Here is a 13,378-nt window from a genome sequence, read left to right on the forward strand (position 1 = left end):
AAAGGAGCTACATGACACCATTACCTTGCTGCAGACAAAGCACCCAGAGGCATATGTGGTTTCGTGGGACTTTAATCATGTGAAACTGATGGACACTCTGCACGTCACCATTCTTACAAGGGGAGCTAACAGTCTGGACTCTGTGTAACATTAAGAGTGCAAACAGCTCGTCCTCGCCCCCATCTTGGCCTCTCCGACCACATCTCCATCGTGCTGGCGCCAACATACCGCCCCCTGCTTATACAGATCAGGCCAACAAAGAAGACAGTCACTGTGTGGCCCAGGGATACAACCTCTGTGCTCCAGGGCTGTTTTCAGTGCATAGACTGGCAGGTCTCAGAGAGGCAGCTACGTATGAGGGAGAGGTGGACTGGAGGAATACACCTCCTCCATCCTCGGCTTCATCTTCAAGTGTGTAGATGATATCACCACCACCAGGACAGTAACCTGCTACCTGAACCAGAAACCCTGGCTGAATGCTTAGGTGAGAGCTCTGCTGAAAGCTAGGGATGCAACGTTCAGGACAGGGGATGCATCAGCAATGCGACGGCCAACGCCACATACTTGCTCAGGAAACTATGGAATGCTGGACCTGGTAGCTCAGTCCTAAGGAGCTTCTTCCACTGTGCGGTGTCTTTAATTTTTTAATTTTTAATTTCAGTGGTGAAACTGAAAACTGAAATTCTGACTGGTCCACATATTTCTCCTTAGTACGTTGTATATGTTGGATACGTATATGTTGGGGACATGTCTCTAATATCTCCCTGTTTCTACAGTAGATGACAAGTGACACAGAGTTATTGGCCAAGTCAAACAAAGTGTTCTGGTTATGTGACCCACACTGCAGGTGCTGACATAGATTCACAGTCACCCAGGCAACCGAACTTCTCCCTTTTATCTGAGAAGTTTTGTCTCTCACTCAAAATGCTTCATCAGTTATAAATATGCATGGTTCAAAGTAGCAGGTTTATGAATTATAGTCAGGACTTTGAGAATAGGGCCACTGAAGTCACTAATGGGAAATGAGGATATGTCCTACCCTCCATTCAGCTCAATGTCTGGGTCTGTGCTTCTTGACAATCCAAACATGTCCCTTATGATGCCAAGTGAGTTGTTTTGGTCCCAAGTTGCTGAAAAACTGCCTAGGAAGACGAGTCAGGGGTGCAGAGTAGGGGTTAGAAATATAAAATCTGAGACCACCTACTCTGTGCAGTGTTTTTTTTTTTTTCATTTTTAACATAAATGGCTTCTTTCACTCCTCTCAAACCACGTATTGCCTGTCCACAATTCCTTTCAGATGTAAATGAGCTGCTGATTCTCAGTGTTGGGCCATCTATTTGTGTACGATTTGTGTTTTTCAGCGATTCACTGTGACCAAAACAGCTCACATGGCATCATTAGAAGTATGTTTGGATTCTCAAGAAACCATGACCCAAGCACTGAGCTGAATACAAGATAGAGCCAGTGAATCATGTGTCCTAATTGCTCTTTTAGTGACTTCGGTGGCCCTGTTGGTATGATTGTTTTAACTACAATTTATAAGCCTATTACTTCTACCTATGTTTAAAACTGAAGAAGCCTTTTGGGTCAGAGGCAAAGTGTCTTCAAGAAACAAGAGAAGGCGGCCAGTTCCCTTTTACTTAAGGACTTAGAATCATACTGCAAGTGATGGTAACGTTATGTTCAAGGGATTTTATATAAAAGAGTAAAGGAGTAAATGCTGCAAGTCACTGACTTGATGCAATCTGTTGGGTTTCCTTAGATAGAAATACTTTTTAACCAATTTAAATAATAAACTGAATTTGACTGCACTGTTTGATAATTGGGATCAATTGGAATGAATGTGCCTGAGTTGAAATCTGTATGATCCGATTGAATTGACTTTTGACTCAAGTGCCTTGAGATGACAGGTGTTGTGAATTGGGGTTATATAAAAAAACTGAATTTAATTTAATTTCAAGGCAACTTCTGAATTTTAGGTATTACTAAAGATTATGTTAATCTAAATATTTGGTCTGCAGCTAATTATTTTAGTAGGTTAAAATATTATTCTATACTCGATAACCTATTTATAGTACAATACTGTTGCTTTTTTACAACACATTTAGGTAGATTTAGGTCTGAACCCTTGGATTGGTTTTAGTTTTCATACTGTTAAAATAAAAAAAAAATTAAGTTATTTTTTAGCAAATATTTGCTGTTCATAATTAAAATACAATGATATTTATGATGGTTATTTCTAAATAGCAATGTTTGAGAAGTTCTGCAATGGCAAATTGCCATCTGCATTTTGCTGTAGCATACAATCTGACCAGTTGTAGCGATTTCTTTGGCCGGTGAGTATTAATGGAAATGTTCAAGTCCAAGTGCAGAACCTTGTGAAACTCCAATAGTAATTTGAGTGCATGACAGATGTTCATCCACTCTCTGTGGATATTAGGATTATTTAACTAGAAAAACATAAATTTTCCACTTTGCTTGGAGTCTGCATTAGCATACTAACTTCCCTGTGGCTTCTTTCCTATAGCCTGAGATCACTTTTAAGATGGGCAATATAATTACTAGCAATGCATAAATGCAAGGTCAATAACCTTTTGTGGGATTCAGTTTAATTGGCAGCCTTTTTTTTGTTTTGTTTTTGTTTATGTACCATTTTATGAGAAACACCTACTGAACAGCAATGTCAACTGAGATGTTGTCTAGTTTTTGCTAATTCAAAGCTTGATTAAAAAAAGAATAAATCAAATAAACAATTTTTAAGTCTTGCAGTTGCTTATTCTCAGTACGACATGTCACAGCAAGGTAAAGGTTATGATGAAAAGTGTGGGTTGGATTGTGGATGATTTGAGAAAAGCTGGTTATGCCTCATATATTAATAAGCACATCTACAGCAATTTTTTCAACATCGACATTGTGGTAAAGTTATATATTTAAATGACTATATCTCTTATCAGTAACACATGGGATTGGAAATCTAATAATTCCATCAGAAACATTTTACGTGGAAAATTAACATTAAAAAGGTGAGTGCTGCATTCACTAAGTCTGTCACTGTTCTACTGCAGGCATAGCCGGTGTAATAAAATTAAATTTAGCACTTGAAATATTTTTATGCTTTTTTTGCAAAGGTGAGGATGCTGAATCCAGTATTCTGAAATACCATACCTCACCCTTTTTTCTTTTTCCCTCATATATATACCAAGTAATAAATCTACTTGCACCATTGGAGGCACACATGACTGATGGAGGTTTAAATAATTTCTGAAGGCCTATTCTCATCCCTGAAGGAAGAAAATGTGGAGGGAGGAAATGATTTGTGGGAATATTACCATCTAACAACAGACAGTTTGCCTCTAGAAAGAAGTCAAATCCTCGGTTTGATCAGACCCCTGGGATGCATTGAAACAGGCTCTTAAACAAAGCTTTCAAACTGCAGCTTAGAACACACACATTAGCGCGCACGCGTGTATACACACACACACATGCACGCACACACTAAACAACGTTTTCTACTCAAGGCCACGTCTACAGCAAAACCCATGCATGATGCAAAAAGAATTAGGAAATAAATTTTGAAAGAAATATAATTACATTTCTTTCTCATCATTATTGGGAATGATGTAGTGCGAGAAAATCTGAACATGAAGTTCAGAGGGAACAACAGTGAGTACACACATTTTGTGTGTACTCATATGGTGTATTTTTCAAGGAAATGACATGTTTGAGTTCATTGGGGGACGGGTAGTATTTTACTAAAATGAGATGCAGTAAAACTTGACAGCTCAGACCCTTTCATTTGCTCCGTTGCAAAAAATAATCACCTGTTTCAGGGGAATTGGTCGTCTGTAGCATAACATGTAATGAAATTCGTACAAGTTCTCTTTCTTTTTCTGACATTTCTGAACATTACATTGAAAGCACATATTTATCAGCCATGAAACAAAAAGAGGAATTAAAAGCAAAACTGAACGACATGCAAAATCTTGCGATTCTGAAATTAATTTGGCTATTTTTTACACCTGAGCATAAGCCTAAGGCCATTTAATATTCTTGAGCTCCTGCAAAATGGAGTAAAGACTATTCTTATCTCTTGTATGATCGATGAGTGTGAAGATACAACACCCTACATGACTCAAATGGCTGCTGTATAATTAAGCAGTCACTGATAATATATATAGCCACCAGTGTGGTAGATTACAGAGACATTTTACACAATTGTGGCTGCTTTATACTCAGGTGCTGCATAAATTACTTTGCACCAGGCCCTAACACAAGCAGGCATAATACTACTGGAGGTGAGGACACTTTAAATTATCACATTAAAAGTCAGAGGAAGTTACATTTTAATTGCCCCCAAGGTTTAATTGTTTCAGTCACCTTCTGGTTTCTGTAATTTCATACATGCATGTTAATGCAAACTGAATACAAAATAACTTTTAATTAAAATGTGAACTTGCTTGCGGCTTAGGAAACTGAGAAAGGCCTTACACAGTCGAATTACTAGAGAATTAGAAAAAAAAGAAGTGATTTTCTGAAGGAATTAATTGTTCTTGTGTTCCACTAATAAAACTATTTTACAGCACATCATCTCTTGTCATAAAAAGTGGTTAATCAAGTCTCAGACCTATTTAGTCCATTTGCCTCATTTTCAGCATGTGGTCTACATACAAATATATATATATATATATAGATATCTATTTTTTTTTTTTTTGGTAAAGGTGAATACTAATGTTCTCAGTGTGTTATGATTTGGGGTTGTTTGGTTTTTGGTTGCGGGTTTTTCCTCATATGTTTTGAATCATGCTTCTGTTTATTATTTTCCTGGTCATGCTTTAGTTTTTGTCTTCTAGTTCATGTTTTGTCAAGTTAGGTGTTTGGATCTGGTCATGCTTTAGTTTCATGTTTTTCTAGTTATGTTTCTATTAGTCTGTGTCCTTGAATTTCTGTTTTGCTCCAGTCACGTAGTGTTCTGTCCTGTCTGTCAATTACCTTTATTTGGTTCACCTGCACTAAGCAAATCAGTCTCCTCGTTTCACCTTGTTCTTGCTCCATATATACACCTCTGTTCTGTTTATTCCTGGCAGAAACATTTTGGATCATATCACTCTGTGTTCAGCCAGTTCATGCTGTTCATGCCAAGCCTTTCCATACCTGTATTTGCCACCACCTTCCGAAGTAAGTTTTATTTATTAAACCATTTACTCACCACCTATGCTTCCTGTCCGTCTGCATTTCGGGGTCCTCCGTAACACTGCACCTGACAGAATGTTTTCGCCAAAATTGGACTCCGCAGACGGTAAGCAGGAAAGCGCCAGGGATTGCTGGGTTCAGCAGCAGATGGAGGAGGCGATGAGACATCTGCCGGCAGATCTAGAGGTTCTACCCACTCCACTGCTGCTGGAGCAGATGGAGCGTGAGGCGTTTAAGCACCATTCTCCGCCTTCTTCCATGGTTGCGCGCCCTGATCTGGCAGCAAAGCCGTCATCTTTCTCCCGCCGCAGAAAACGCCAGCGTGGAGCCATTCCCAGCCTTTCACCCGATGAGGAGGAGTCTCCCATGGCCGCTGTTGTGACGTCTGGAGCAGTGGTTTCCCTGCCAGCTGATGTGGAGACCGTAGCGAGTATTCCTGCATCCTCACCTCCCACAGCGTGTTTTCCCATGCTTGGTATTGCTCCACCAGCACCTTCTCCGCTTCCTCCAGCCCATATTACTGGGGACTCGCCTGATGAGCTGGAGGAGCATCTGAGATTTTTTGCATGCCAAATTAAGAGATTCAGGAGGACCAGTCTCCTGCATTCCTCTCCTGAGCTGAAGAGGAGAATCAGAGAGAAGGGCGAGGATCACAAGACAGCAATAAGGCAGTTTTACTGCTGCCCACCTCCATTCTCTCCAAGTCTCCAGAGAGCTGCAGCAGCTCAGTCCAAGCCAGGTCTTCAGAATGCTGCTGCAGTGCACGTCAGGTCTTCAGAGCGCTGCTGAAGTCCAGCCCAGGTCAGGTCTTCAGAGCGCTGCTGCAGTCCAGCCCAGGTCAGGTCTTCAGAGCGCTGCTGCAGTCCAGCCCACGTCAGGTTTTCAGAGCGCTGCTACAGTCCAGCCCACGTCAGATCTTCAGAGCGCCTCCATTGTACAGCCCAGGTCTGCCTCAACCTCCTGCACACGCCGCAGAGGACGTCGTAAGAGGGACGCCTCGGCCCAAGTCATCGGGGGTCAAGGCGATGCCTCAGGTCCTGCCCACTCCACTGAGGGTCTCGGCGACGCCTCAGCCCTGCACACTCCACTGAGGGTCTCAGCGACGCCTCAGCTCCTGCACACGCCACCGAGGGTCTCGGCGACACCTCAGCTTCTGCTCCTGGTCTAAAGGCCTTCCAGGGGTTCCGCCAGAGACTATTCCTCGTCCTGATTCTTGAACCCTGCGACGAGGGGTTTGAGGACGAACCTCCGCCTGAGCCTGTTCCTGAGGGGTTCGAGAAAGAGCTCATCCTCGTCTTGGCCTCTGACGAGGGGTTCGAGGAGGAAGCGCTGCCGGATCCTGTCTCTTGAGGGGTTCAAGGAGCAGCTTGTCCTAGTTTTGGCCTCCGAGGGTCCCCCATACTCTGCATCTGTCTCTGAGGGTCCCCCAGACTCTGCATCGGTCTCCGAGGGTCCCCAGACACTGCAACTGTCTCCGAGGATCCCGTCGGCACTGCAACTGTCTCTGAGGGATCGCCAGGCACCGCTTCAGCCTCTGAGGGATCGCCAGGCACCGTGAAGGCCAAGCCTGACTCCGGGCCTGACTCCAAGCCCAACTCCAAGCCTCCAGAGTTCCACTAAGTTCCTAGAGAGTCTTCTACTCTGCTCGGCCGACCTCCAGAAAGTCAGTTCCTTCATCGACGGCCTCCTGCACTCCTGTTCAGTCACCGCAGGTTTCCTGACCAACCTGCAGGTTCCCACCAACGCTGGCCTCCACGGCCTCTATGTCTCTGGTGGCCTCCTGGTCTCCGAGTTTGCCGCCGGCCGCCAAGGTCTCTACGTCTCTGTCGGCCTCCAACTCTTCGTCTTCGCCTTCGCCCCCGGCCGCCACAGTCTCTACGTCTCTGCTGGCCTCCTTGTTTTCGCCTTCGCCACTGTCGCCGGCCTCTATGCCTTCGCCGCCGACCGCCCAGGTCTCTGTGTTGCATATTCTGGCGCCCGCCTGAACTGTGTGCCTGCGCTGGGCGACATCCTGGTCGCCTGCCTGAACTTTGTGTTTTTGTTTCCTGTCTGTTAATTAACTTTATTCGGTTCACCTGCACTAAGCAAATCAGTCTCCTTGTTTCTCCTTGTTGTTGCTTCTTATATACACCTCTGTTCTGTTCATTCCTCGCCGAAACATTTCGGATCATATCACCCTGTGTTCAGCCAGTTCTTACTGTTCATGCCAATCCTTTCCATGCCTAATATTTGCCACCACCTTCCGAAGTAAGTTTTATTTATTAAACCTAACAGAGCACTTTGCTCTCAGACTGCAGGTTTACTGATGGTTCCTAGAGTCTCTAGAAGTAGAATGGGAGGCAGATCCTTTAGTTATCAAGCTCCTATTCTGTGGAACCAGCTCTTGGTTTTGGTCCGTGAGGCAGACACCCTGTCTACTTTTAAGGCTAGGCTTAAAACTTTCCTTTTGATAAAGCTTATAGTTAGAGTTGCTTAGGTTATCCTGAGCTATCTTCCTTATTTTTACCTCCGCCTTCCTCCCCCCCTGTTGGATGGAGTAAGGGGGAGTCAGGTTTAACCGGCTGAGTTATGGTTGAGGTGCAAACACACCCTCCATTTCTGCTACCTGTATGACCCCCTCTCTTTTCCAATGGTTATAATCAGTCTGACAGAGAGAGGTATCCAAATCCTTGTGGTTTTTAGTATAACAATGGCCATCATTGGGCTCTAGATGGACAAACTTTACCAGTTTATTATTTTACTTATTGCCCCTACATGTGGCCCATTCTGGGGTGGCCGGGCTCTGACACTCGGTGGTTTGGTCTGGCCTCCCCAGCGGCCCTGCTCCGTTCCGGACCCTTTGTGGGGTTCCTTGAGATGACATTTTTGTAAATAAGCGCTATATAAAAAAATAAACTGAAACTGAAACTATCTCTGTAGTTATGCTGCTATAGGCTTAGGCTGCTGGAGCACATAATGACCACTTTCACCCTTTTCGCTACATTCTCACACTAATCTCCAATTTTGCATTATTTGCTGTTATTTCAGTTTTTAACTTTATGTTCTCTCTCTTTTCTCTTCCTAGAAGCTACACCTGGCCTGACTCTGTGTCTACCTGTGACACCTTTCTGGAGAGGGGCATCATCCAAGCTTTTGCTGGCAACAACTTAATGTTCACCTTCTACAGATGATCCACTTGGCCCTGTCTTTCAGTGTTTAACCCTTTCTCTCTCCTAGATATAGCAATTGACTGAGCTTTTACTGTAACTAATTACATGTGCTCTCTTTCAGACTCTAACCTTGAAAACTGGCTCAAAGTTTATCTGTTCTTTCTTTCTAGGTGAAACGACTAAAGGAGCTACATCCACATACATTTACTTTTCCTTCCCATAGAAAGTACTCCTGGATCAGTGCTTCTGTGTTCGTTTTGTGTCTCTGCTCTGTTCTCTCAAACCCCCAGTCGGTCGTGGCAGGTGGCCGCTCACACTGAGCCTGGTTCTGCTGGAAGTTTCTTCCTGTTAAAAGGGAGTTTTTCCTCTCCACTGTCGCTACATGCATGCTCAGTATGAGGGATTGCTGCAAAGTCAACGCCAGTGACTGTCCACTGTCGCTACATGCTCATCCTGGAGGAGTGACTGCTACAAGTCTCTGACTCGATGCAATCTGCTGGGTTTCCTTGGATAGAAAAACCTTTTATCCAATTTGAATAAATAACTGAATCTGACTGCACTGTTCAATGGTTAGGATTAATTGGAATGTATGTACCTGACTGTTGTGAAGTGCCTTGAGACGACATGTGTTGTGAATTGGTGCTATATAAATAAACTGAATTGAATTGAATTATGCAATAGCAACAATGAGGAGCATGCATCTTAGCAGTAATATTAATGTAATAATAGTTTAGCTTTTCCTTTTTTTTTACCAGTGGTTTATTACGTAGCAGCTTACAACAGATACAGGTTTAAGTGGCACCGTGCTCTCTTCCATTCCCATCACTTAAAGATGTATAAAACTTAGAAACACTGTACTTCGTCTAAAGCTGATGTCAGTGAACGGAATGAAGCCTCTGCTGCTTTAAAGGGGACATATCATGCTTTTTAATCCTTCCTTTCAACATGTAAATCATTTAGTTGTGGTCTATATAAAGTGGAACTGCAATGCTTTGGTCTGAATTCCTTGTTATGGTAGCTCCGCAGGTCCCTCTTTTGTCCCTGTTCTCAGGTCCCTCTAAGCCATTTATGTAGTTTGTGTAACAGATATACAATTATCTAGCAGCGCAGAAACTTTTTATTCCTAAATTGATTAAAACATTTTAACAACAAAAGACTTGTCTATCCACCCTTGCATGTTTGAGCCAGAGTCTGACACAGAGCGAGAGCAGAAGGCACGATGCTACTCCTATCAACACAATGGCCAGCACGTCACATCAACACACAATAAATTCATGTCTAAAATAAAGTTTAGCATTATTTGCAGCTTACCACTTTGCTGTGTTCATTGTTTCCATAGACAGTAGACCGCTTAATCAGATGAAGTCTTACAGCAAATTCTTCTTGATTCTGGTGGAGGTTGCTGAAGACACTTGTCCTTGAAGTGCTTCATGCAAACAAAGAGGAATTTCGGGTACATTCCATGAAAAATAACATTTACCATGCACTTCAAAGAGGTTCTGATTCTGTTCAGCTTCGGCGTATTTGAATCAGAATCAGAATCAGAAAAGCTTTATTGCCAAGTACGTTTTTGGACATACAAGGAATTTGTTTTGGCGTAGTCAGTGCAATACAATACAAATTAAACAGTATAAACATATCTACAATATAATATAAATATATGTGCACAGTTTTAAGTGAGTGAGAGTAAGTATAGAGCAGTATAAGATGCAAGAGCAATACAACAGTGCAGATGATCAGTGTGCAAGTATGGCAGTGCAAGGAAAGCAGGAGTCCAAGCTGAGCGTTAATGTAACGCATAGAGTTACAGTTTACAAGTGTCCTGTCAGCAAAAAAAGGAGGGGGGGGGGAGGGGGAGTGTCAGTGTGGTTTCCGGGCTTTGTTAACAAGGCTGGTGGCAGATGGGACAAAACTGTTCTTGTGGCGTCAGGTTTTGGTCCGGATGGACCGCAGCCTCCTGCCAGAAGGGAGAGTCTCAAAGAGTCTGTGACCAGGGTGGGAGGGATCAGCCAGAATCTTCCCTGCCCGCTTCAGGGTCCTGGAGGTGTACAGTTCCTGGAGCGACAGTAGACTGCAGCCAATCACCTTCTCAGCAGACCGAATGACACGCTGCAGCCTGCCCTTATCCTTGGCTGTAGCAGCGGCGTACCAGATGGTGATGGAGGAGGTGAGGATGGACTCAATGATGGCTGTGTAGAAGTGCACCATCATAGTCTTTGGCAGGTTGAATTTCTTCAGCTGCCGCAGGAAGAACATCCTCTGCTGGGCTTTCTTGATGAGGGAGCTGATGTTTGGCTCCCACTTGAGATCCTGGGAGATGATGGTTCCCAGGAAGCGGAAAGATTCCACAGTGTCAATTGTAGAGTCACAGAGGGTGATGGGGGCAGGTGGGGCTGGGTTCTGCCTGAAGTCCACAACCATCTCCACTGTCTTTAGAGCGTTGAGCTCAAGGTTGTTCTGGCTGCACCAGTCCAACAGATGGTCCACCTCCCATCTGTACGCGGACTCGTCACCATCAGAGATGAGTCCGATCAGGGTGGTGTCGTCCGCAAACTTCAGAAGCTTGACAGACTGGTGACTGGAGGTGCAGCTGTTGGTGTACAGGGAGAAGAGCAGAGGAGAGAAAACACAGCCTTGGGGGGAACCGGTGCTATGGTCAGGGAGTCAGAGACGTGCTTCCCCAGCCTCACGCGCTGCTTCCTGTCAGACAGGAAGTCAGTTATCCACCTACAGGTGGAGTCGGGCACACTCAGCTGGGAGAGTTTCTCCTGGAGCAGAACTGGGACGATGGTGTTGAAGGCAGAGCTGAAATCCACAAACAGGATCCTGGCATAGGTTCCTGTGGAGTCCAGGTGCCGGAGGCTGAAGTGAAGGGCTAGGTTGACTGCATCATCTACAGACCTGTTGGCTCTGTAGGCAAACTGCAGGGGGTCCAGGAGGGGGTCGGTGATGTCTTTTAGGTGTGAGAGCACAAGGCGCTCAAATGACTTCATCACCACAGAGGTCAGGGCGACGGGTCTGAAGTCATTAAGCCCTGTGGTCCTTGGCTTCTTGGGTACAGGGACGATGGTGGAGGACTTGAAGCAGGCTGGCACATGACATGTCTCCAGTGAGGTGTTAAAAATGTCTGTGAAGACTGGAGACAGCTGATCAGCGCAGTGCTTCAGGCTGGCTGGTGAGACAGAATCCGGACCAGCAGCTTTACGGGGGTTCTGTCTCCTGAAGAGTTTGTTTACGTCCCTCTCCTGGATGGAAAGAGCTGTCCTCGGCGTGAGTAGGGGGCTGGAGGGGGGGAACTTCAGGGTGGGGGTTGGAGGTGCCAAGGCCCCTCTTGAGGTTGGAGAGATGGGGGTGGTGGATTGTGGCTGCAGCTGTTGGGGGGCGTCATGGGGGATGGTTGCAGGACTGTCCCTTTGTCTTTCAAAGCGGCAGTAGAACTCGTTCAGGTCGTTGGCGAGGCGTCGGTCGTTGATGGAGTGGGGGCCTTTCGGCTTGTAGTTGGTGATTTGCTTGAGCCCTTTCCAGACAGACGCAGAGTCGTTGGCTGAGAACTGGTTTTGGAGCTTCTCAGAGTACCGTCGTTTGGCCTCTTTCACTGCCTTGCCAAACTTGTACTTGTCTTTGTCCCCACTCCTGAAGGCCTTTTCATTATCCAGTCTTAACCTTCTGAGTTTAGCTGTGAACCAGGGTTTGTCGTTGTTGTAACTCACCCTGGTGCATGATGGTACACAGCTGTCCTCACAGAAGCTGATGTAGGAAGTCACAGCCTCTGTGTACTCGTCCAGACTGTTGGTAGTAGTCCTGAACACATCCCAGTCTGTACAGCCTAAACACGCCTGGAGATTCTCCACAGCCTCACTGCTCCACTTCCTTGTCGTCCTCACAACAGGTTTGCCGAGCTTTAGTTTCTGCCTGTATGCAGGAATCAGGTGGACCATGATGTGGTCGGATTGGCCCAGTGCAGCACGTGGGACGGCGTGATAAGCGTCTCTGATGGTGGTGTAACAGTGATCCAGAATGTTGTCCTCTCTGGTCGGACATTTTATAAACTGTCTATATTTGGGGAGTTCGTGGGTCAGATTACCTTTGTTAAAGTCACCAGCGACGATTACTAAGGAGTCCGGGTTGGTCCGCTCCACACTCAGTATCTGAGACTTTGAACTTGGACTATAAAATCACAGTGAGAAATTAAAATTGGAGGATTCGCAAAATTGGTTAGGTGGAAGTCCATGACCTTGTTTAGCTGTTTTGCAGCAAATACAGTGAAGTAATAGTTCAAAAAACATAAGAGGTAATACAGAAAACTTAACGGATTGAAAAATATGTCCCAAACAGAATATAAAGATATCTACCCAGCACCTGGAGAGACTAAATTACACTTTTCTGTACTCCTACAGACTCTGAATACACAACAAAATGTATTTAAGGGCTAAAAAAGTGGATTTTGCATGATAACACCCAAAAGGACCAAAGGTAGTGTATAACACTTCTTTCATTATAGTATTGAAGTAATTCAAGTAAATAGTAATAGTGCGGTTATGCTTAATCTGAATTTAGTCATTTTTTGAAAATGCTAAAATATTATGTTCTGTTTTACATATTTTATATATTTTGAATTTCGGAATTTAAATGCATATTTTTTATGTTGGTATAGTTTACATTAACAATGTTACACAGAATATGTTACACAGATCCCACTTAGACCTTGAACCTTTGCAAATATTGCCTTTGTCTTCAATTAAGTTTAAGTTAACAAACATTTCTGCTTCAAATGTCATTAATTATTCGAGGATGCTGTATTTGTATGTGAGAAATGCACACCCAACAGTTCAATGAAATAGGAACTTACACCTTTGGTGGACCAAAGTCAAGGACATAGGACAGTGACATTTTGAAGCTGTTTTTGAATAGCAATAGCAAACACCACAGGTATACTTGCCCTTAGCAACCGCATTCTTGCTGATTATCTCCTAGGTTGTAAATATTCCTATCTTCATTCAGTCAATTAATATTCTTACACTTCAAAATCGTACCTTTTC

The 13,378-nt window shown here is 44.2% G+C and overlaps 1 protein-coding gene across 6 annotated transcripts in view; it reads left to right on the forward strand.

Moving 5' to 3' along the window:
- Positions 1-13,378, forward strand: part of LOC124872311 (astrotactin-2-like) — a 513,868-nt gene that overhangs the window by 98,221 nt on the left and 402,269 nt on the right. The window lies entirely within an intron of this gene.

The sequence above is a fragment of the Girardinichthys multiradiatus genome, chromosome 8, assembly GCF_021462225.1.
Source record: "Girardinichthys multiradiatus isolate DD_20200921_A chromosome 8, DD_fGirMul_XY1, whole genome shotgun sequence".
Classification (NCBI taxonomy): Eukaryota; Metazoa; Chordata; class Actinopteri; order Cyprinodontiformes; family Goodeidae; genus Girardinichthys; species Girardinichthys multiradiatus.